The sequence below is a fragment of the Lissotriton helveticus genome, chromosome 1_1, assembly GCF_964261635.1.
Source record: "Lissotriton helveticus chromosome 1_1, aLisHel1.1, whole genome shotgun sequence".
In the NCBI taxonomy this organism is placed as follows: domain Eukaryota; kingdom Metazoa; phylum Chordata; class Amphibia; order Caudata; family Salamandridae; genus Lissotriton; species Lissotriton helveticus.
Genome location: NC_136057.1, coordinates 934482967 through 934508096, shown reverse-complemented (window position 1 = coordinate 934508096; position 25130 = coordinate 934482967). Strand labels below are relative to the sequence as shown.

The window sequence follows — 25130 nt, the reverse complement described above, 5'->3', positions numbered from 1 at the left end:
TATATTTTTTTTTGATGAAGGTGTCTGTCCTCTGAGGTGCTGTGTCGGACTGGCCTGCTGGGCACTCTGGCACTAGGAAGGGCCGGTGTGTTGGGTGTTTTTGGGTACAGTGGGAGAGGGACCAAAAAAAGAACTCCTGGTACATGCACTGGCTCATCTGGGAGTGCCAGACTGCCCGACAGGCTTGCCCGAAAACTGCGTGAGGCGTTGAGAAACATCGGTCTGTTCAATTTACCGCTAGTTGTTGTGGATCCAATGAGCGAGATAGTAGTCCTGTTCCTTGAGCCTATGCTAGCAAAATCAGAGAATGTCTGAAAGTCTCTGAGCAACAACTCCTTTACTTCACCTCTGTCACGTTTACAGTTCGACGCAGTGCAAGAGAATTCTGTGTATCAATTATAAGAGCAATCTTGTTTTTTAATATATTTAAATACAAAATGTTAATACTCAGAAGAGTATGAAAATGCACTCACAGGAAAAGTGTTTTATTGCGTGTGCAGTTCATGTGAAATGCAAAACCTGATCATCTTTCACCTTAAAAATAATTATCAGTTTTGGATACAGATATCTCAACATGGCTATTTTGTTGTAAAAGCATTGCTGTAAATAGTTGCTTCTTTGAGTGGATTTGTTTATGTACAAACGAGCCCTGGGAAATAATCATTTCCATTAGTACATTCCGTGCTAAACCTCTCTCATTTATTGGTAGAAATATTGTAAGTCGAAGATAAACCTATTAAAATGACCCTTTTACTGGAATGGTAGATAGTCTGCCCCTTGAGTTTAAAAGCTAGTTGTAGATAGCACCCTCAACTATTTAAATATTCCACACGGGGCTCCTTTGAAGAAAAACATGGAACTACTTACTCTATGAAGACATTGACAATTTAAGGTGTATCCTGAATATGCTTTTAGGGGTTCAGATCTTTGAAAAATGCTTTCTATCCGCCACAAGCAGTCAATGAAACTAGAATGTTTCTTGAAGGTGTCCTTCAGGGCTTTGGAACCACTCATAGCTCACTGACCTCTCTAAAGGCCTTTAGGCCTAAAGGAGCTTTAGATATCAGCAATAGATGCAGGGGGACCCCGCAGGACTATACTATTTGACCTCTTGGCCAATGTATGGATTGCCATAAAGAGAAGTGTACTTAGGTGTAATCTGTACAATGAAAGGATTCTTTTCCAGCAGGTAGAACTTAACCACCCTTATCATGAACTCCGAACCTCCATTTAAATACAACCTCGGGTTTCTGCAGGTGGCCTGAAGGTGGTGTTGCTTGGAAAGACGCCATTCTTTGCAGTCCAAGATTCACCCGATGACAATCCACATCAAATCCAAACTTCTGCCTTCAAAAGGAGCTAAAAACTCCTCTTTCCTAAATCATGCAATCACCGACTACTCAGCGTCTATATATTTATTTAATTAATGTATTCACACACTTGGGACTTCTAGTAACACAGTTGCGATGCCTTCATGGATTGCATGACTTGTAATAAAATAGACCTTGCTGTACTTGTTACCAGGATTGTAGCATCTACATGTCAAATATACAAGGCCTCTATGCAACATAAAATGTCCATCCACCTCCCATCTTTCTTTCCAAATATGAGCCGAATACACCACCTTAGACTTGAATTGATATATTTAAAAACAAAACACTTAAGACAGGGGCAATGAATTCACTCTGTTAAATGTAAAGATTTATTTTGTTTTTGTTTAGATTAAAATTAAAAACCATATTTATTCTCTTATAGGTCCTCTGCTTGTTTTTCTCATTCCTTCATGTTTACTTAACATAATACTCTGTTTTCAGTGACATTGAACACTTTATTCATTGACCTGCCTTGGTGGTCATATGTGCTTCGGTCCAGGAGGTGAAATACGGATCTTGGTGAAGCTGGTGCAATGTGAAGCTAGGCTGTTTTCCACTAGGGTTCGGATAATGACCCTTTGTAATATGAACACGAGTTGTCTTACACCTTGAAGAGATGAAAAACATTACTGATGGCTGAAAAGCTAATGAATTTTACACTGGCTTGTGCCAAACTGCGTAATTTACTCCCCAGCATGAGCTGCTTTCTCACCATCACTCATGGTGGAGATGCCATGCATCTCGTGGGTTTGGCATACGAATAAGTGCTGGTCAGGGCCAGACTGGAAACCAAAATTAGCCCTGGCAAAAAAGCTGAAACCAGCCCCACACTGCTGGAGACTGCAATAGGACGGGTCCATTGAGGCATGGGTACCTCATGGCAGCCTACCGTGAGCACTCCCATGCATACAGGCTGCTGGGGAGTTGTGTGGCCCTGGTATTGGTGGCTGCAAGTGATGAATCTGGCAGGATGCTGGACATAAGCAGTACAGGCTTCAGATAGTTGTGGGAAGACACTTTAATAGATCAGTAACAGTCCATGGGTCAGCAGCAGAGTAACCTGAGCGGACAGGGCAAAGTTCACAGCTCACTTTTTGGAAAACCGAGCTAATACAAAATATTGTTCATAATGACTATGATAACTACAATGTATTAGCTGCGTGATAGCTCCAGAGTGGGCGATCAAAGCGTTCAGGACATGGTGGGGTGTAATCTTTGTCTGCATTATGTGTTAGATGTCCTTTACTCGAGCTGAGTATTTTACAATTGTTTTCCTATTGAAATGTTTTTAGTATTGAGCTGTGTCTATAACTGTACATTTTTGGTGCTGAATTGCCTGTGTAAAATAAAATACATGAAGGCCTTTTGTGAGACTTGCACATAGGGCACTACAACTTCCAATTTAGTGAAGTCGCTTCCGACATACTAGAAAGGGTGCCGATGAAGAGCCATAAAGGATAGCTCATAAGCCAAAACCAGGCAGCGGGAAACCATGACCAGTGATCAATGCTTAAATGGGTCATCTACGCTTGGAAAGCGCGGAGTGTTTAGCATCTTAACATTTATTTTCAAGCCAGTACATGCATCGGAGAAGTGAACAGACCATGCCTCGTGTAATGAAATGGTGCATAGACGGAGCAATGAGCTGAAGCTGATAGCTCAGATATTTCCATAGGCAGGGCAGCAGCAAGAGAAAACATTGCAATGCTTAAAAACGATGGAAATTTAAGAGATGATGTGATACGGGAGAAAGCATTGTGCGCGGACCGTGAAAAATCGTGGATAAAATTCATGGCAGCCACTCCACTCGTCTCTTGCTAAGCAGTGTGTCGCAGCACAGTGAAAACTTAAGTGCCATTTCACTGCAATTTACGCCACTAAGACTGAGATGCAGAGTGATTTACTCCATATCAAGAAGTGTCAATGAAGTGATGTAGCCAAAGTTGGTTAATTCTTGGCTCAGTGCCTTTATCAAAGAAGGAACAGATGGACTTCTTTTCCCCCCATATGAGGTCTGACCAATCTTTATCAAAGGATGGAGGGATGGACCTCTCTAGCCCCCATATGAGGTCTGAACAATCTTTATCAAAGGAGGGACTGATGGACCTCTCTAGCCCCCATATGAGGTCTGAACAATCTTTATCAAAGGATGGAGGGATGGACCTCTCTAGCCCCCATATGAGTTCTGAACAATCTTTATCAAAGGAGGGACTGATGGACCTCTCTAGCCCCCATATGAGGTCTGAACAATCTTTATCAAAGGATGGAGGGATGGACCTCTCTAGCCCCCATATGAGGTCTGAACAATCTTTATCAAAGGAGGGATTGATTTACCTGTCTTTCCCCCATATGAGGTCTGACAAGTCTTTATCAAGGGAGAGATTGATAGACCTCTCTTGCCCATTAGAAGGTCTGACCAATCATTATCATAGGAGGTACTGGTGGACCTCTCTTGCCCCATATGAGGTCTGACCAATCTTTATACAAAGGAGGGGCTGATGGACCTCTCTCACCCCCATATGAGGTCTGAACAATCTTTATCAAAGCAGGATTTGATGGCCTTTTGCCTGTGTATTACATCACCCATTCACAAGTTTTCTACTGCTGTCAAAGTGTTTTATGAAAAAATTGACAGCTACTGTTTCAAGAAACATATACTCTAAGGATATTTTCTTGAGATATTCATTCTTTCAGCCTTTCCATTAACCACACTTCTGAATTAATGTTCTCATATGCTATACAAACTCTTTTGTGTTGTTTGTAACATAACATCAGGTGTACCTGCACTCCAAGGTAGTTTATGGTCGCACATGGTTGTAGAGTTGAACATCCCAACAGGTTTTATGTTGTGGATACATTACACCCCAGAGAGTCTGCATGTGCTTCTCATTTGTTAACACTTTTATGTCAATCACTATAAAGGTGATGGGAGCAATGCTTGCAAAATGTCTAGCATCTGGCAATCGTTCAGGGTGCATTCTGACCCTTTATTTTATGCCCACTTTGCCGCTCTAGGAAAATTCTGCCTTATGCAAATCACTACTGACCCAGCTCCTCCTGGGAACAATCCACCCTGAACTGCCAGACGAAGCCTTTTCTGTAAGGGAAATACAAGCAACCCAGACCGGTTTCAGCCTTTGTTAGGCCTGGTCAGTGAGGTATAGCTTGGATCCTCTGCAAAAGTGAGCAAGGAACCCACATCTGGACCTACTCTTGACCATATGGGACACAACATCAACCACGCTAAAAGTGATCGGAGGAAAGCTTGCAAAAAGTCTTATCACTATCAATTGCTCAAAGTAGTGTTCCAACCCATTGTTTTTTGCCACACTATTGTGTGTGTTGATATTACTTTCAGATCAGCACTAAAATATTAATGAAGTCACCGATCCTGTCAGAAGGGCAAATGATATGGAGTCATTGTAACAAAGAGTTTCCATATAAAAATACGGTGATATCTAAACGCTTGTATGAATACCGTGAGTTGTTTGTTGTCATCTGTAATGCATGAAGGCTCTGTTCTGAAGCCTGTGTAGCATAGAGCTAGAAAAACTATAGATCTTCCCTTGGGAAACATGACTGTGGCCAAAACATTTACAAACACTGACACTGCCAAATGTTTTGACTTTTGAATAATGAAAATATTTTTTTAAGATTTTGTACGACACAGAGCGGCACCCTTTCTCACAATACATCTTGCCACAAGAGCCTGAAAGTGCAAGGTTCCCTCGCCTACAAAACAGGTATGGCTTAGGAACAGCCAGTGCAAGTGTCCCTCCCTTGCTGGACAAATACAGCACAGGGACAGGTTTTGAAGTGTCCTCTCTAACACAACAGTTACGGCATAACCACCAGCAGTGCTGACAACCATCACACACGCAGACTGGTAACACAAGGGCATCGGCAGAACAAGTAGCTGTCCGTCACTGTAAAGGTGCAACATGGCGCCAAAATAGTTCATGTGTCTCACACTTACTCTTTGGGCATTAGCAGTATTAACTGTCCCTCCACACAAAACACAGGTACCGCATTAACTTTAGAAGTGCAAACTTCCTTTCCTTTCAGACTAGGTGCAGAATGGCATTAGCAATGTAGCCTATAAATGGGTCAAATGTGTAGGCTCCCTCTCTCATTGAACAGATGTAGCAGGGGCATCAGCACCCCAGGCTTCCTACCCAGCATTAGAGCAAGGTATCCTCCATCACTGAAGAGGTAGAGTCTGGCTTCAGCAGAGCTAGTGCTTTTTCCTCACAGAAGGGTACCCGATGGGCATCAACACGGCCAGGTTTAAAGCTCCTCTTGCCTACACAAAATGCTCAGCATGGCCATTTGAAGTATGCGCTCACCCGCTCTCCCCAGAAAAGAGGTTCATCATCGCTCTTAGTAGTGAAAGGTGCCATCCATTCAAGGTCAGGTACATCATGCTATCAGCAATGCAAGCCACATGTCCATCAACGAAAACGAACAGCATGGGCATTAGCAGCTCAAGGTTTCTTCACATACACAGGAGAGGTATCATATGGGCGTCAGTTGTGGAAGTTAGCTTACCTTCCAGAACAGCCATAGTATGGCAGTATGAATGCAAGCTTCCGCCCCTCCCTCGAAGAGTAGTACAGCATAAGGATTTGCAGTGCCCCGAACATGTGCAATATTGGCATAACCTGTTTCCCTTTTTGACAGAGCAAGTGAAGGATTGGCATGAGCTATACAAGCGTTTCTTCCTCAGAGCAAGAATAACATGAACATCAGTACGGCAAATATCTCTTTTCCACCATGAGTGCAACCGTCTTACAACCTTCCCTTGTTCAAAGAAAATGTATAACATGGAAATCAACAATGCAGATTTCCTCTCTCAAAGAACCGGTATAGCATGAGCACCTTCACCTGCAGTGTTTGAGATTTTTGTGTATATATATATATATATATATATATATATATATATATATATATATATATATATATATATATATATATATATAGATAGATAGATAGATAGATAGATAGATAGATACATACATAGATACATAGATACACACCCACACACGTTCTGTCAAGTTGTACCAACACTGCAAAAGAACTGTTCAATCCTCACAGTGAGGGTTTAACATAGACAGACACACATACAGTGTGGTTTTGTAAAGGTTTACCAACACAAAGAGGACTGATCTGGTCATTATCATGTGGGTTAAACACACACATACACACACACACCCTCTACCCCAGAGGTCTTCAAACTTTTTGATGCCGAGACCCCCTTGTAAAACCTTTTTAGGCGTAAGGACCCCCTTCCGACAAAAGATTCTAGAAACTGGTACTCCTCATCATAAACAACTATCGACAACCATAAATGCGCCTGTTAGACCTCATCACATCCATCCATCCATCATTCATCCACCCACACTTCCACACATCCATCCATCCTTCATCCATCCACCCTTTCATCCTTCCATCCATACATCCATCCTTTACCTATCCACCCGTCCATCCACACACCCACCTTTTCACACATCCATCCATCCATCCATCATTCATCCATGCAACCTTTTATCCATCCATACATCCATCATCCATCCACCCTTTCATCCTTCCATCCATACATCCATCCTTTACCTATCCACCCGTCCATCCATCCATCATTCTTCCACCCACCTTTTCACACATCCATCCATCATTCATCCATGCAACCTTTTATCCATCCACCCATACATCCATCCTTCATCCATCCACCCTTTCATCCTTCCATCCATACATCCATCCTTCATCCATCCTCCCTTTCATTATTCCATCCATATATCCATCCACCCTTTCATCCATACATCCATCCTTCATCCACCCACCCTTTCATCCATCCATCCACCCATCCATCATTCATCCTCCACCTTTTCACACATCCATCCATCCATCATTCATCCATGCAACCTTTTATCCATCCATACATCCATCATCTATCCACCCTTTCATCCTTCCATCCATGCATCCATCCTTTACCTATCCACCCGTCCATCCATCCACCCATCATTCTTCCACCCACCTTTTCACACATCCATCCATCATTCATCCATGCAACCTTTTATCCATCCATCCATCCATATATCCATCCTTCATCCATCCACCCTTTCATCCATACATCCATCCTTCATCCATCCACCCTTTCATTATTCCATCCATATATCCATCCACCCTTTCATCCATACATCCATCCTTCATCCACCCACCCTTTCATCCATCCATCCACCCATCCATCATTCATCCCCCACCTTTTCACACATCCATCCATCATTCATCCATGCAACCTTTTATCCATCCACCCATACATCCATCCTTCATCCATCCACCCTTTCATCCTTCCATCCATACATCCATCCTCCCTTTCATTATTCCATCCATATATCCATCCACCCTTTCATCCATACATCCATCCTTCATCCACCCACCCTTTCATCCATCCATCCACCCATCCATCATTCATCCCCCACCTTTTCACACATCCATCCATCCATCATTCATCCATGCAACCTTTTATCCATCCATACATCCATCATCCATCCACCCTTTCATCCTTCCATCCATGCATCCATCCTTTACCTATCCACCCGTCCATCCATCCACCCATCATTCTTCCACCCACCTTTTCACACATCCATCCATCATTCATCCATGCAACCTTTTATCCATCCATCCATCCATATATCCATCCTTCATCCATCCACCCTTTCATCCATACATCCATCCTTCATCCATCCACCCTTTCATTATTCCATCCATATATCCATCCACCCTTTCATCCATACATCCATCCTTCATCCACCCACCCTTTCATCCATCCATCCACCCATCCATCATTCATCCCCCACCTTTTCACACATCCATCCATCCATCATTCATCCATGCAACCTTTTATCCATCCATACATCCTTCATCCATCCACCTTTTCATCCTTCCATCCATACATCCATCCTTTACCTATCCACCCGTCCATCCATCCACCCATCATTCTTCCACCCACCTTTTCACACATCCATCCATCATTCATCCATGCAACCTTTTATCCATCCATCCATCCATACATACATCCTTCATCCATCCACCCTTTCATCCTTCCATCCATACATCCATCCTTCATCCATCCAACCTTTCATTAATCCATCCACCCTTTCATTATTCCATCCATATATCCATCCACCCTTTCATCTATACATCCATCCTTCATCCACCCACCCTTTCATCCATCCATCCACCCACCCATCCATCATTCATCCCCCACCTTTTCACACATCCATCCATGCATCCATCATTCATCCATGCAACCTTTTATCCATCCATACACCCATCCTTCATCCATCCATCCATCCACACTTTCATCCTTCCATCCATCCTTCATCCATCCACCCTTACATCCATCCATTCACCCATCACTCATCCACCCACCTTTTCACAAATCCATCCATCATTCATCCATGCAACCTTTTATCCATCCATACATCCATCCCTCATCCATCTACCCTTTCATCCTTCCATCCACCCTTTCATCCTTCCATCCTCCATCCACCCACCTTTTCACACATCCATCTATCCTTCATCCATCCATCCACCCTTTCATCTTTACATCCATCCACTCATCATTCATCCACCCACCTTTTCACACATCCGTCCACCCTTTCATCCTTCCATCCGTCCATCCATACAGCTATCCACCCTTTCATCCATCCATCCATACATCCTTCATCCGTCCACCCTTTCATCCATCCATCCACCCATCATTCATTCACCCACCTTGACTGTGCCTCTCTCATGGGGGGGTCAGTATCTCTCTGCTTCGTCTTCCCCTCTCATGGGAGGGCATCTCTGTGCCTCCCTGCTTGGGGGGGGGGGGGGGCAGCCGGCTGTGAAAACATCTCACCATGAAGAACAGACTCTCAGCCACATTTCTCCTGCACAGGCGCCAGGTATGAGGGCTCGTGGGACTTGAACCAATGATATGATTGTAATGTCCTTCTGCTGTCCTTCTGCTGTTTACTGTGTATTTGTAAAGCGCTCTGATACCTACGGGTTAAACTAGCGCTATATAAAACGTTAAAAGTAAAAATAAACCCACAGCTAAGTCCATTGAGCTCAAAGGGCTACAGCCTACTCCCCCCCCCCCCCCCCCCCCAGCTCCTGTATGTCAGCCTGGCCGAAACAGCTTGGACACACACAAAGGCACACCAGAGTACCATCACAGGTCTTTAAAAGACCTTTACTTGTTAACGAGGCTTTGATGTTTTTCACACCTCGGTGTGAATTAGGCGGCCTCCGCCTTGAGCACCCTCGATCAGCTCGACGCCAGGAACTGCACTCTGGCAGAATCTGCGACCCCCTTCCGAGGACTCCACGACCCCCCTGGGGGTCGCGCCCCACAGATTGAAGACCTCTGCTCTACCCCTTGGGCATCAGCATTGTGAGCATCATTCACTCACAGTAAAGGCACCACATGGGCATCTATAGTGCTAGTTGCCCTTCCTCGCTGAAGAGAGAGCAAGCCCTCCTATAACAAAACACAGGCACAGGGTAGGAGGTAGCAACATTTGTGCAAATGTCTTTCACCCACTCACATACATGCACCATGTAAAGCGCAGAAATCTGCATAAAATGCTTCCTCACTCATATAGATTCCATATCTTTTACTGCCATGGGGAGATGAGTAGTGCTTTCTGTGACTACTTTCTGCTCTGTCTCTCTCTTCCCTATCAATATATTCAATCAATACACTGGTGCTAGTGGTGGAGCTGCGAAGAGAAAGGCACATTCTCCAGTGCAATGGCAGAGAAGCAGCAGGCTTGAGAGCAGGTGTGCGTCTTCCAAATAGAAGGTATGGGGAGGGTGGGACCTACGTCTCAGCCCCGCTGGAATGTGTCCACATGGGAGGAAGCTGAATGAGGTGGAAGGGTGAAAAAGATTGAAACCTTAAACACCGACCCCTTGTTTGGCGTTACCTTTCACAAAAAAGGTTAACGTAAAGCCCGCCTACAGTTCATACAAAGAAGAGCGCCATCATTAAGATTTGCACTACTAAAATATATTCAAACATTGAATTATGGCTTGGAAACTTTTCAATATAAAATCCACTCTCGGTTAAACCTGGAGTAAACTAAATTGTTTTGAATCTTTTTTAATCTGCCACATTCACAAATTAGACTAGAATTTGGCCTATTTTACCAGCGATTAGGAGCAAATGGAGCAATGTTAGAGGTGTTGTCTTAGATTGGCAAGAGTGGATCAAAAATCCTTTACAAAGCAAATCTTTGTCAAGAATTCGAAAACCTGACTCTTTGCGGCAAGACGCATGGCATATTACAACTTCAAAGTTTTTAAAAGAGCTAGAAATGTCTATATATTGGAAACAAGCGATTTCATTTTCCAACTTCAAATGCTTTATGTTCAAACACATCTTATTGTCTCACGAAAAAGATCTTCAATAATTGACCAGCTGGTCTCATTCTGATCTAATCAAGTTCAAATACACAAAATTATTTTTTGTACATATCATGCAGATTCAATGGCATGGGCACTCAGTACTAAATATCTACAATTATATTTTGGTCTCTTTAACCTAGGAGAAGTGAAACAATCTAGGAGACAAGAAAGAGGCAGTCCAGCCTGCAGATTCTGTGATAGCCACAAAGAAAGCTTTTCTCTTGTTTTATATTGTTGTCGACATTGACTACACAACTTAGATTGTTTCTAATACCAACTTTTAAGAGATTGGTCCGACGACCTAAAAAGAATCAATATTATTTTTAAACAATACAGATTCTTTCTTTTTTAACTGCTTTGCATGGTTTATGAACTTGGTACAAAGGACGTTGGATATCCATAAAGTACATTGTTCAACCAATGCAGACACAGATACCCTCGATTTAATATAATGGAAGGACAACTGACCATGGGATGACATTCCTAGATTAGAGATCTTTTAAATGTGGGTTTGCATTTAAGGCCTTGTTCTTCTGGTCATTGATTCCTTGTGGCCTTTTTAGGTCGAGCCTGGGCGGCGCAAGCGCTGCTATAGAGGCATGCTGTATTGAGGTATGGAATAGAATCTCCGCCCATTTCCTGCCCATCTTTTTAATTGGCTCCTGTTACTGTCCGTTCAAAATCGTTGCTTTTGATTAATAAATAGGCTCAGTAGTCCCTCCTTGGTACCGCCTTGTCTGCATTTGTAAACTCCCATAAGGACCGGACTTTTTACTTGTGTTGTTACACGGTCTGCTTTATCTACTCTCTGAGCACTATTTTCTTTTATGATACTTTAATGACCCACAACGTGTTTTCCTACAAGGCACCACGCGGCACCCCTTTTATATTTTTAATAGTAATGGCTACAGGTCCGCGCATACCGTGCTTTCACTTTAATGTTGGCCGCGTCCTTTCATTCAGACCCTGCTCACTGTACCTGAATATGGCATGCAGCGTATAAAGAAAGGGATACGGCAATCATTAAAGTGGTCTCTCATTTGTGAGAGTTTGAGCTATTGGCATTATAAATAACAATGCCTTTTATTTGTGTGTTGATTTTAAAAACACATAAATAAAAGGTATTGTCATTTACAATGCCAATAGCTTAACTCTTTCAAATGCGAGACTTACTGCATTGCAAATGCTTGCTGTAGTAGGTCACAGAGTTGAGATCTCACTAAATCTGGGACTGTATTTGAGGTCTTCCTCCATTGGCGAATAATAGTTCATGCAAGCCCTTTGTCACATTATTCGCTTCTGGCCCAAAAACTGCACATTTCTTGTGGTTGTTATACATTCGTTTTCTGATTGTCTACCAATGTTACTGAATCATACTATTATTGTGTTGCAAGTGTTCTAACTAAACAATAAATTAGACTGATTGATACACTGGCAAGAGGCAGCAGGGAAGCAATCAAGCAGCGAAGGGAAACAGAACATGAGGGAAGGTCAGATAGGTCCAGGCTGGGGTCATAGGTGAAGTGTAATGCAAAGGATTCTGGCAGCATCACTTAGAGCAAATCCTTCATTTTTAACATTGCAAACAATTAATTAGCTGTGTGAGATGGACAGTAAGGAATTTGTGCTGAATCCAGCTGGCTACTTCCTGGAGAGATTTGCATTTCTTGAAAGATAAATTTGAATGGTTTCTGTTAATGTTATGACAAAACCTAAAGATAATAAAGCAGAGAATAGCTGTCCACATTGCTCTTCGTGTTCAGTCCTCCCTTTTCTTGAATCTTACACTGCAGAAGGTCAAAAACAATGTTTTAAATAAGGCAATGCGTGCACTGCTTTGTGTAAAAGAGAGATGGCTTGCTGGTAAGAATTTAATTTTTCACAGCTTTCCGAAGGATCTTGTCTCGAAGGATCAAGCATCTATTATGGTGTAACTGGTGTGAGGAAAAGGATGTGCATGGAAGACAAATTTAACATTCACAGAACTGAAACATCTGTTCGTTCTATATCTTCCCGATGCTCGAATGTGGGTCATCTCTTTATGAAAATGTGTTAGATGCAGCTGGCGTTAAAGGGAAACCTTATTTTTTTTTTAAAACAGCCGTGGTTTAGAAGTTTTTTGCCTTCAATATTTAACTCCTGCTCTCTCTCTTTTTCTCTTTGTTTTGTTTCCTTCCTTGCTTTCTTTCTTGGTTCTGGGAACTCCTCGTGTTCACAAAGTGGGTTAACTACACCTTCCCGTAATTGGGAACCTCATTCATGAATATAAAAAAAAAAAAAAACATTCTCAAACTTTCCTCATCTCTGGACGTCTTGACCTTTATGTATTATTCTGTGGCCCTTATGTCCCATATTTTCTTATTTAAATCCTGTCTCTGTCACAACAGGACTCCTTGCGAAATGTTCAGTGTCACTTAATGGGTATAATTTCTCAACCCTGTATACATCATATTTTAATGCGGTGGGCGACCAACTTTACCATCGTGGTGGTTCGAAAGATTGATACCAGGACAATGAATGCATGACCTACTATTTTGCATATTTTTAACCATGCTTCCAATGATGACCTCTGAGTGCTTTCCTCGTGAACATGCAAATGTGATAATAGGTGCCTTCTTTTTTTTTTTGTACACCGTACCAGAATTAGTTGTATTATCCTAACACTCGCCAAGGAGCATTCTGGGTTCGATTTTTCAGACCTAGAGGCCCTATAATAAAGCATTCAAATAATTTGGGGACATTGTACAGGTGCCCTTACAGGTGTGCTAACTAGATTTTTAGATCCAACCCCTTCTGAAACTGACTAGTATCCTCTTCCTCAAGCCCAATCTCAAAACTATTTTTGTACTCCTTAGTTGACAAAAGGTGAGCAAAAGCTAATCTGTGCTCTCAAAATTACATATCTTGCTTCACAGAATCAGTCCCACATATATAACTTAGTACAGTGTGAAACCTGCTGGCATATATGTGTATTGTATGTATTAGCATTTATATAGCGTCAACCTAGCTAGGAAGCAACAAAGCGTGGTGCATTGCAGGTTGTTGGGAGACAAACTACTGGATCACATACATCAAGTGGGGGATTTGCACAAATAAATTTCACATTTTTAGGCACAGGGAGATAAAATGGTTTGATTGATTGATTGTGGGTTTCTAAAGTGCTAGAATCGACTCCCGAAGACCGCTGGGGAACCCGTCCTGGCTTTCCCTGTGAGATGGTCCCTACTGGGTATCTCCAAGGTGAAACCAGGCATCCCCGGCGTATGTGGGGGGGCCGTTGTGGAGATGAGGCAAGCTAATGCCCAGAGTTGCCGAGTGTGATCCCTGGTTAGAGTAGGCACCGAGGCGAGAATTATCAAGTCCGCTGACCCTGGTCCTCGACCCTGCCGCGTCGGGAATAGAACCCTGGTCCCAGGCCGTCGTCTGCTTTCGGGTCTGCCTCCTCTAACCAGTGAGCCACACCACTCCACAAGTTTCTCCAGAATTGCACAATACTGGACCAAGCGCTGTGGACAGTATTCGGAACTAGGTCCACAGGTTTCAAAGTCGGCCTTAGGCCACATCTCCTCCCGAGTACAATAGATTCTTCTGTATTTCCTCAAGTATATTGCCTGCCAAGTGGGTAGTCCACAGAAATAAGTGGAGAGGAAAAGCATTCATGGCAATCTATATCTTGTTTAGATTTCTATATTTACTCCTGAGCATTTTAGTGTATCCCCAGACACTCGGAAACCATCATTAATCATAGTCACAAATCCTTAATGAGTAGTTTTCCAAATTTCAGAAGTTTGGTTGTTAATCAGACCCATCTTAAAATATGCAGAGTTTGTACAGCTCATATGCCCAGAGAGAGGTTCACTTTATTCCATTTCAAGATAGAATAGAGCAGCTGTTCATATAGTCCTCTCTTTTTAATTTGATTGTGTATACTTATTTGAGATGTAAGCTTAGTCAAGCAAAGAAAATGGAAAAAAACAAGAGTTGTGTCCTTTTGTGAACCAATTTCTTAAAGAGGAATTGGTGACTAACAATGGGGCATCACCTGTGGATGTATGACATTACAACGCATGCTTTTACATCGCATGCTTTTACAACGCGGTTTTTACAACGCATACCATTACAGCGCATAGTGCTTTTAGGCGCTGGATAGTGAATTGTTTAATTTACTATTCCAACTCCAGTCCTCGTGGATAGTAGGGAAGGTGTTGGATAGTACATTAAACCTATTCCCTATCCTAGAGCGCCCCCCAGCGTAATGCGTTGTAATGGTTTGCGTTGTAAATGTTGCATTGTAAAGGCACTGCGCAGTAAAAGTTGCGTTGTAAAGGTTGTTTACCATCACCTGTCTAAGGATAACACAGAGTTCAGTGGCATTTTCTGAAACGCCTTTAATACTTTTTAGGTTTCACCTGCGCCACTGCAAAATCTCTTCTATTAAAAAAATCTTAGAAGGTGCTTAAAACCCGCTCAATACTTCCTTAAACTTACCATTCCTTGATTCCATCGACACTCTAATTTGTATGCTTTTGATTGGCCCGCACACCCAAGTACAGTTTTTGTTCACTGGCAACTGGCTATTGGCCAGCAGTATCCTTCCACTGGCTACTCACTCAGAAGGTACTTTTTTTTTCATTTTCAAACAAGCACTCCATACGAGTGAATGTGTTTCTCGAGTTCCTGCGCCACATTGCATTTTAACTTTTAATCGCCATTCAGGGACTTTTATTTATTTATTTTGTTGGCACATTTTTGTAGAGCAAACATGACCCAAAGGTATTGGAATGCTTTACATGAGCCCCACTTACACGTCACAGGGACACTTAGTGAGTCCTGCATAAGAATGTGTCTGCAGCAGATATTGGTGTTTGAAGTAAACACAGAATCTCCTTTAAAAGCACAGCCTTGTGTAATTCAACAGCCGATAGTTTGGTCTGATAGAAATTACAAAAACATATTACTTGAGTTGCAGTTACTAAGGGTTGCTTATTTGTGGTGTTATTAGTTTGAGTTTTGTTTTTATTAGGTCAAGTGCACATTGGTTTATAAAAATAAAATTATATTCCTGGCTTATCATGCTGGGTCCAAATTGGGGAGGCATGGTGAGCAAAAGAACAATGGATTTAACCCAGACCTCCTGACAGGGTGAATGTTTGATTTGTTCAGCATTCCGTCCATCAATTGTTTGCGCAGCATGATGTCACTGCTGAGCCACTGCTTAAATGATCATGATAATGTCCAGGCTGTGTTAAGATTAGCTGGTTATCTCCTGACCTGGCCAAATCTTCTGAATGAATATTTCAAGAGGAAGAATATTTTATCTTGTAGTGTTTTAAATGATTAACTGAGCTGTACTGCTAATATGTTGTCCATATGAATAAAATGGCTGGTATGTCAGACACACATTCTCTTTTTGTAGTTAAACACTCTGAAGTGTGACTTAGCATGAACTCACGGGATAGGATGGCCATACAGTAAAATTGAGCACTTCTACAGCTTGTGTCTTATAAACCCAAAGGCTGAAAGCCAGATGGTTTGTAAATGTAACCATAGCTTCATAGTCACATTTATGAGGCCATATTCTACAAATTGAATGTTATACATTTCACTGAATAATTGGTTTTGGTTAGCTGTATGAAATAACTGGGTTTTTTTCCAAGAGAAAAATAATAAATGCATTAAGTTGAAGCGTTTATTATACCATTCAGTTTTTAGGTCAAGCCTAGGCAGCGCATGCGCTGTCTCTTTGAGACATGCTTTATTCACTATGTGCCAAAAACACAATTGATGGACAGAATGTAGAACAATGTCATACATTCACCCCAGTACAAGGATCTGGGCCTAAATCCATTGTTTTTTTGCACTCCACACCACCCTGGGTTAGACACTGGCTATATGCAAATCAGCTCTGACCCTGTGCCTCATGGGAACAGTCCAGTCCGAACTACCAAGCCATGTCTTTCCCAGACCGGAATCAAGCATCCAAGGACCGGTTTCTGGCTATCAGCCTTCATCAGCCTGGATAGCTTGACTCCAGTGGCGTGGAGAGCCTGGGACTCACGTCTGAGCATACCCAGCCCACTCGGGGTGAAAATTGCAAAAAACACAGTTGATGGACAGAATGTAGAACAATGTCATACATTCACCCCAGTACAAGGATCTGGGCCTAAATCCATCTTTTTTTGCACTCCACACCACCCTGGGTTAGACACTGGCTATATACAAATCAGCTCTGACCCTGTGCCTCATGGGAACAGTCCAGTCCGAACTACCAACCCATGTCTTTCCCAGACCAGAACCAAGCATCCAAGGACCGGTTTCTGGCTATCAGCCTTCATCAGCCTGGATAGCTTGACTCCAGTGGTGTGGAGAGCCTGGGACTCACGTCTGAGCATACCCAATCCACTCGGGGTGAAAATTGCAAAAAACACAGTTGATGGACAGAATGTAGAACAATGTCATACATTCACCCCAGTACAAGGGTCTGGGCCTAAATCCATCATTTTTTTGCACTCCACACCACCCTGGGTTAGACACTGGCTATATGCAAATCAGCTCTGACCCTGTGCCTCATGGGAACAGTCCAGTCCGAACTACCAAGCCATGTCTTTCCCAGACCGGAATCAAGCATCCAAGGACCGGTTTCTGGCTATCAGCCTTCATCAGCCTGGATAGCTTGACTCCAGTGGTGTGGAGAGCCTGGGACTCACGTCTGAGCATACCCAGCCCACTCGGGGTGAAAATTGCAAAAAACACAGTTGATGGACAGAATGTAGAACAATGTCATACATTCACCCCAGTACATGGATCTGGGCCTAAATCGATCGTTTTTTTGCACTCCACACCACCCTGGGTTACACACTGGCTATATGCAAATCAGCTCTGACCCTGTGCCTCATGGGAACAGTCGAGTCCGAACTACCAAGCCATGTCTTTCCCAGACCGGAATCAAGCACCCAAGGACCGGTTTCTGGCTATCAGCCTTCATCAGCCTGGATAGCTTGACTCCAGTGGTGTGGAGAGCCTGGGACTCACGTCTGAGCATACCCAGCCCACTCGGGGTGAAAATTGCAAAAAACACAGTTGATGGACAGAATGTAGAACAATGTCATACATTCACCCCAGTACAAGGATCTGGGCCTAAATCCATCGATTTTTTGCACTCCACACCACCCTGGGTTAGACACTGGCTATATGCAAATCAGCTCTGACCCTGTGCCTCATGGGAACAGTCCAGTCCGAACTACCAAGCCATGTCTTTCCCAGACCGGAATCAAGCATCCAAGGACCGGTTTCTGGCTATCAGCCTTCATCAGCCTGGATAGCTTGACTCCAGTGGTGTGGAGAGCCTGGGACTCACGTCTGAGCATACCCAGCCCACTCGGGGTGAAAATTGCAAAAAACACAGTTGATGGACAGAATGTAGAACAATGTCATACATTCACCCCAGTACATGGATCTGGGCCTAAATCCATCGTTTTTTTGCACTCCACACCACCCTGGGTTAGACACTGGCTATATGCAAATCAGCTCTGACCCTGTGCCTCATGGGAACAGTCGAGTCCGAACTACCAAGCCATGTCTTTCCCAGACTGGAATCAAGCACCCAAGGACCGGTTTCTGGCTATCAGCCTTCATCAGCCTGGATAGCTTGACTCCAGTGGTGTGGAGAGCCTGGGACTCACGTCTGAGCATACCCAGCCCACTCGGGGTGAAAATTGCAAGAAACCGGTCCTCGGAAGCTTGTTTCCGGTCCAGGCAAGACATGGCTTGGCAGTTCGGGCTGGACTGTTCCCATGAGACACAGGGTCAGACTGATTTGCATATAGCCATGTCTGAACTGGGGTGGCAGAGTGGGCTAAAGAACGGTGATGGATTAAATCCAGATCTTTTGACTGGGTGTGAGTGTTTGATTGATTCAGATGCTCCGTCCATCACCACCCCCTTTTGTACCGCTTTTGGCCGCCATAAGTGTGGCAGGGTATGCTCAGACGTGAGTCCCTTGCTCACTTTGCCACTGGATTCAAGCAAGCCGGGCTGAAGACGGCTGGAATGCCAGAAACCGGTCCTCGGAAGCTCGTTTCCGGTCCAGGGAAGACATGGCTTGGCAGTTCGGGCTGGACTGTTCCCATGAGGCACAGGGTCAGACTGATTTGCATATAGCCATGTCTGAACTGGGGTGGCAGAGTGGGCTAAAGAACGGTGATGGATTAAACCCAGATCTTTTGACTGGGTGTGAGTGTTTGATTGATTCAGATGCTCCGTCCATCACCACCCCCTTTTGTACCGCTTTTGGCCGCCATAAGTGTGTCAGGGTATGCTCAGACGTGAGTCCCTTGCTCACTTTGCCACTGGATTCAAGCAAGCCGGGCTGAAGACGGCTGGAATGCCAGAAACCGGTCCTCAGAAGCTTGTTTCCGGTCCAGGGAAGACATAATAATCCACATTTGTATAGCGCACAATCACCCGTTAGGGTCTCTAGGCGCTGGGGGCCGTCGGGAAGATTAAGCAAGCTATTGCCCAGAGTCACATGGTGCTGGGCTGACCTGCCGCCGGAGCCGGGGATCGAACCGTGATCCCCAGATTCCAGCGTCAGTCGCCCTGGCCGCGGCGCCACACCTCTCCCACATGGCTTGGCAGTTCGGGCTGGACTGTTCCCATGAGGCACAGGGTCAGACTGATTTGCATATAGCCATGTCTGAACTGGGGTGGAAGAGTGGGCTAAAGAACGGTGATGGATTAAACCCAGATCTTTTGACTGGGTGTGAGTGTTTGATTGATTCAGATGCTCCGTCCATCACCACCCCCTTTTGTACCGTTATTCACTATGTGGGCTTACAGGCCAGCCTGCCCATTGCCTTTTTATTCGTCCCTTCGACTGTCATTCAAAAATGCTTGCTTGCTAGTGCTTAATCCTTTCTCTTTGTCCCTCCTTTTTGTTTTTGGTTTCCACCCTTTAGAGCACTGCGCAATTACTGTTAACATTACGCTTTTGTGTTTGTGTTCATTTGGGGGGCTATTGTTTTCTTTGATTCCTGCTCATGTCACTGTTTGTCCATCTTCCGTGGTTCAGCTTCAGCGCCCCTCACTTAATTTCCCCTTACTGTTTAAATCAGGGGTCGGCAGCCTTTCTGTAATGAGAGCTATTACTGATCAGTAGAAATTGTTGTGAACCACTAAAGAGCAGGGGCTAGATGTAGGTAATAGCAAATTACCGAATGGTAAATACCGAATTTTACCGATTCGGTATTTACTAATCGGTAATTGCTATGTAGGAAAACAAATTGGTAAAAATACCGAATCGGTAAGTTCCGGTAATTACCGGTTCGGTAATTACCGAATCAGTATTTGCCAATGATTCCTATGGGCCTTGAAGCCCATAGGAATCAATAGCAAATACAGATTCGGTAATTACCGAATCGGTAAAAATACCGAATTTCCAAGGGGGACAGGGTGTCACTTTGACACCCTGTTGCACCCCTGTTTCTGGCTTGTGTGCCATGTGGCACACATACATGCCCTAAGGGCATGTAGGTCCATGTGGCACACATACATGCCCTAAGGGCATGTATGTGTGTCACATGGCACAGGTGTACATGCACAGATGTGCATGTACACAGAAATTTGTAATTTACCACCCAATAGTTTTGGGTGGTAAATAACGAATTTCTAAGGGCCTGTGGCACTATAAACTGTGCCACCTACATATTGAATTACAGAATCGGTAAATTTACTGATTCGGTATTTTACCAAATCGGTAAATTTACCGATTCGGTAAATATACTGATTCTGTAATTTTCTAGCCCCCTACATTACAAAACCCAAATACCGGTCGGTAACAGCCGAAATCGGCCGTTACTGACCGGTATTTCGGCTCCTACATCTGGCCCCAAGTCACTTACGCATTGTTATGAGACACCCACTCGCCCAGCTTCATTGACTTTAAACCCAATGTCCATGGAGCTTGATACTATGGTTTGAACAAAATACTGTGACTAGGGGTACTATGATAGGGTTGCCATGTGCGTCGGTGAATGAATGGTTTGTGGGGATGTATGAACATGTGTGTGAATGAATGGGATATATGTGTATGGAGGACTGAGAGTCTGTGTTGTATATACTTCTAGCACAGGATATACCTTTCATCATATGTGGCACTGTCACATGTACATCATAACCATACAACCATTTGTTTTTAATGGGAGAAATTTTAAGTGTAGATAAATGTTCTGTAAAAATGTTCATAATAAGTCATCTTTTCCTGCACTTGACGCAACATTTTTCTGCACTTTAAATGTCTCCCATTTTTAAAAAAATTATAACTATGACAGTATCTACCAGCTATTGCGAGCAAGACGCTTGCTGTTTGTAAATGAGACACTATTATAAGGGGTAAATTTAAAATGAAGAGTCAACTTAATCATTAAGTTAACTCTTTATTTTAATTTTCTCTCATTTAAAAGCATTTATAAATATGAATTTGTTCTCATTCTCCAATATTGAGTAGAGAGCGAGAGTGATTGTTTAAAGAACTTCTGGTCTGAACATCTGTAATAGCTCAGTGGCACACTGCTCATTATCAGGCTCTGCTATCAGCAAGCTGATCTACAAAATCATAGCCTTTACTTAACTTTAAAAGCAAAACTAGTTATTACAGCTCTTAGTTAAAAATGAACTCTAAGCTGGGAGCTACTCTGAAGGTTTCTTTGAGCTACTGGTAGCTCGTGATCGATTGGTTGGAGACACCTGGTTCAAATAGTGAGATGTAATGTCGAAGCTTCAGACGTTATTTTTGAAATTGCCTCTTTAATTTTCTATGACTTCAAAGTACGAGGATTTCCCCAAAGCCCCTTCGCTGCTTGTTGCTGTAGCGAGCCTTGTTCACCAGACTTACAGCAGCCCAACCATGCACACAGTTAAGGGTAAGGCTTGGGCAACTCCTGTCGCATTTTCTCTGATGCTTGTTTATATAATGTGAACTTAAATGACTCAAAGGTTTTGAAGCAGTTTACAAACGCGGCAGTAATATTACAAAAGGTCATGATCTTTTTTTTAGTTTTAGGTGTGCGGAGATTAAGTAATGCCGATGCCGCCCCTGTTTATTCATTATTTCTCCTCTACCTGACAATTGGGAGCAGCATTCATCCTTCCCACCTCTACCCGTGTCATTTCATGCCCGTCCCGCTGCCTCTTTCTGTCGTTCTCCTCCTCTCTGAGTTCTAATATCAAAGTACATTTATGACAGCTTCCCAGGGACTGTGAGACATTTGTTATTATATAATGTGAACTTGAGCGAATCAAAGGTAATTTTTGGGGGCATTTTTATACAGTGCGAAGTCAACTGACCCAAAGGTATTGGAGCGCTTCACAAAAGCACCAGTTACATTACACAGGGTCAGGTACATTTTTTTTTGAGGTGCGCAGAGATTAAGTGTACCGCCACGTCACTCAAACATCTCTGGTGACTATATAACAGGGTGCAATGTTGATCCAATTACTTATACCGTGCCTAGAGCCTCTTGGACACATCTGAAGGCCATTGCGATTCAACACAGTGGGAGTAGGCATTTGATACGGCTGTAGGTCATACCCTATTGTTCAGAGCCTCCTAAGCATGGTTGAAGCCCATATCAATGACCAGAATGTAATGTTGGAAATGCTATTGGTCAAAGACGGATTGGATAAATGGAAAATGTCCTGGGAGGATGAACAAAAGCAACTGGTCCATATTCCATAGTGAGCATGCATATTAAAGTCCCACATAAAGGTGTGGCATTTTGGTTTTCAACCAGTGTTCCTAAAGGCAGATGTGTAGCCTAATACAGAGTTGCTAATCGATGAAGGAGACAAATTGCATTCTAACATGTATAATCACACAGAATCCCTCTGGAAGGCCAGTACAGGCTCAAGACAAAGGTAATGGGGTCTTTCTCAATAATGAACAGTAAATGATGCTAGGGTTAAGGGCTCTTCATACCATTGTAAAGGTCCAGAAGGATAACAACTTCATGGCAAGTCGTTTTCTTCCAACGTCGCTGCATTGCCATCAGCAGGACATGTTAACCGAGGAATGTGCAAATTGTTTGCCCCAAAAAGAAATTGATTAGAGATTTATTGATGAAGGTTTACATGTATTTCCTGGCTATCCCAGAACGGCACTTCTCTTAGTTCACCTCTTTTGAATGTGTTTTTTATGGTTTCAAATAATATGCAAACAATCTGTATTCAACAAAAAATAGTCGTACGATTTTAAAGTCCACTTTGTATTATATGAATATTATCTGGAGCTGTGATCAAAGAAGCAGCAAAATTTTTCCTCGAGACTCAAAAATCTAATTATGTTCCCCTTTTATGCATTATTTTCAAGTACAGAATGTCCATACCCTCGCTTATTAGGGTTTATGTCAGAAAATGAAAAGAACTGCTTCATTAGATGAGGGATTATCCGATTAAAAATGCTGATATTGAGAGTTGCTGGTCTAATACATCCTTCCGCATGAGTGTGTGCAGAAGATCTTCTCAATCCATTGGCAATCTTGAACATCTCATCTCAGGTTGTGAAATGAAATTGCATCTAAGGTTAAAGTAAGTGATGTTCACATCCTCTGACCACTGAACCATTGAGAACAAGAAATGCCGTGCACTGCATCTTGTTTTCTAATCCCACTTCACTTCATTGTTGCTGAACATTTCAGCCCTGCTCTATGGTCCCTTCAGCATTAGTGCATACTCAGTTTGTTAGTAAGTAATCATGCCTTTGTAAGATAAAGGGGATAGATCTACATCACTTACTTCACATTTGTGGACATACTAAATCTCCAGGATTCACTAGCAAAAGTGATGTCATTAGGGGTTGGGGGGAGGGGGATCCTGTCTGTGTTTAGAATATTCGAAAAATTGTGCGGAATAGGGAGCATATGTCACTGCCTGCTCACTAATGTTACAAATTTTCAAGCTTGACTTGGGAATTTCTCTTAAGACAAATTAGATTATTCTATAACCTTAGGATCTTATTAGGAATGTGCAGATGCAGGAAACTGAAGCTCGCTTAGAAGAAAGACCTATTTACTGTGATGATATGTGGTGCATGCCAATGCGCAGTACATATTTGTGGCTAGCGATGACCAGATTTCCATTGCTTTCAAAGAGATGACAGCTGAATTCATGATTTGTAAATTTTGTTCATGTTTCTGTATATGATTCATATCCATTCATGGTGAATATCTGCTTTCTATAACTCTATGTGAGGAAAAATACTGCACTCCAAAGAATTCTTTTGTATAGGCAATGAATTTAGGGAAACTCAATATTTTTGTTTCTTTGCGTTCAACTTTGAACCATGTTTTTATTAAATGTATTTCATTAACCAAATGAACTGCATTTTCTTCATTGAACCCTCACCATCCTATTGTGAAAATAGTGCTACCAATGCATTTCCCACATTCTGCACCATTAACACCTAAATAATTCAGGTATAAGTTTAGAAATGTACACAAGTGTGTGAAACGATTGCCAAATTGGTCACTACCCCCACACTTTGAGAGTGTTCACATCACTTGCATAGATATTCCCAAAACTCTCCACCAACATTCACCAGGGAGCGTCCACAACAACTCTTTTGTAGGGAAAATATGACAGTGAATGTTATAGGCACTGTGCATAACTTCAGCACATGGATCTTCTGAGTGTTAGCCCTTTTCTGCTCATTCTTGCACCAGCACTTTGTCGGAGGCAGCCGGGTCCTCCAACCCCCAACGACCTCCAACGACCCCTGCGCCAGAAGGTACTGCGTCACACACAATGCGCGGGGGTGCTGAAAGGAACTCTCGGGAGCGGAGCCCGTTTCTTCTCATTCTAGCACCAGCATTTTGTCGTAGGCAGCCGGGAACTCCAACCCCACCGACCCCTGCGCCAGGAAGCGCTGTGTCACGCTTAAAGGAACTCTCGGGCTCCCGCAGCGCGGGATGCACATTGGCGTGCCCGGGCAGAGTGCGTCTGCACCCATCAGCGGCAGGAAGAGGCGGGGCGGGCCATCCCCCTTGGTTATTTGCTCCTAGCTGTTTCTCTTCTTCACCACAGCAGGCTGAACTGTCTCCACTTGGTATTTATTTCTGTTTATTCCACTCTGGAAATTACATGTTTCTAAACTAGATCCAGCCCACTTCCAGGTATCCTTTCTTCTCTTATGTTCGGGGATGGCTGTTGAGTTTAGTCCCTTAGAGCACCGGGCTTGTACTCAATCAGTGGAGGGTTCCCTAGAAAGATAGGCAAAAGAAAAGGCCACAATAGAGTTCAGGGTATGGATAA

The 25130-nt window shown here is 43.2% G+C and overlaps 1 protein-coding gene across 4 annotated transcripts in view; it reads left to right on the top strand.

Moving 5' to 3' along the window:
- Positions 1 to 25130, top strand: part of CELF2 (CUGBP Elav-like family member 2) — a 1322506-nt gene that overhangs the window by 436165 nt on the left and 861211 nt on the right. The gene's annotated exons all lie outside the window — the stretch shown is intronic.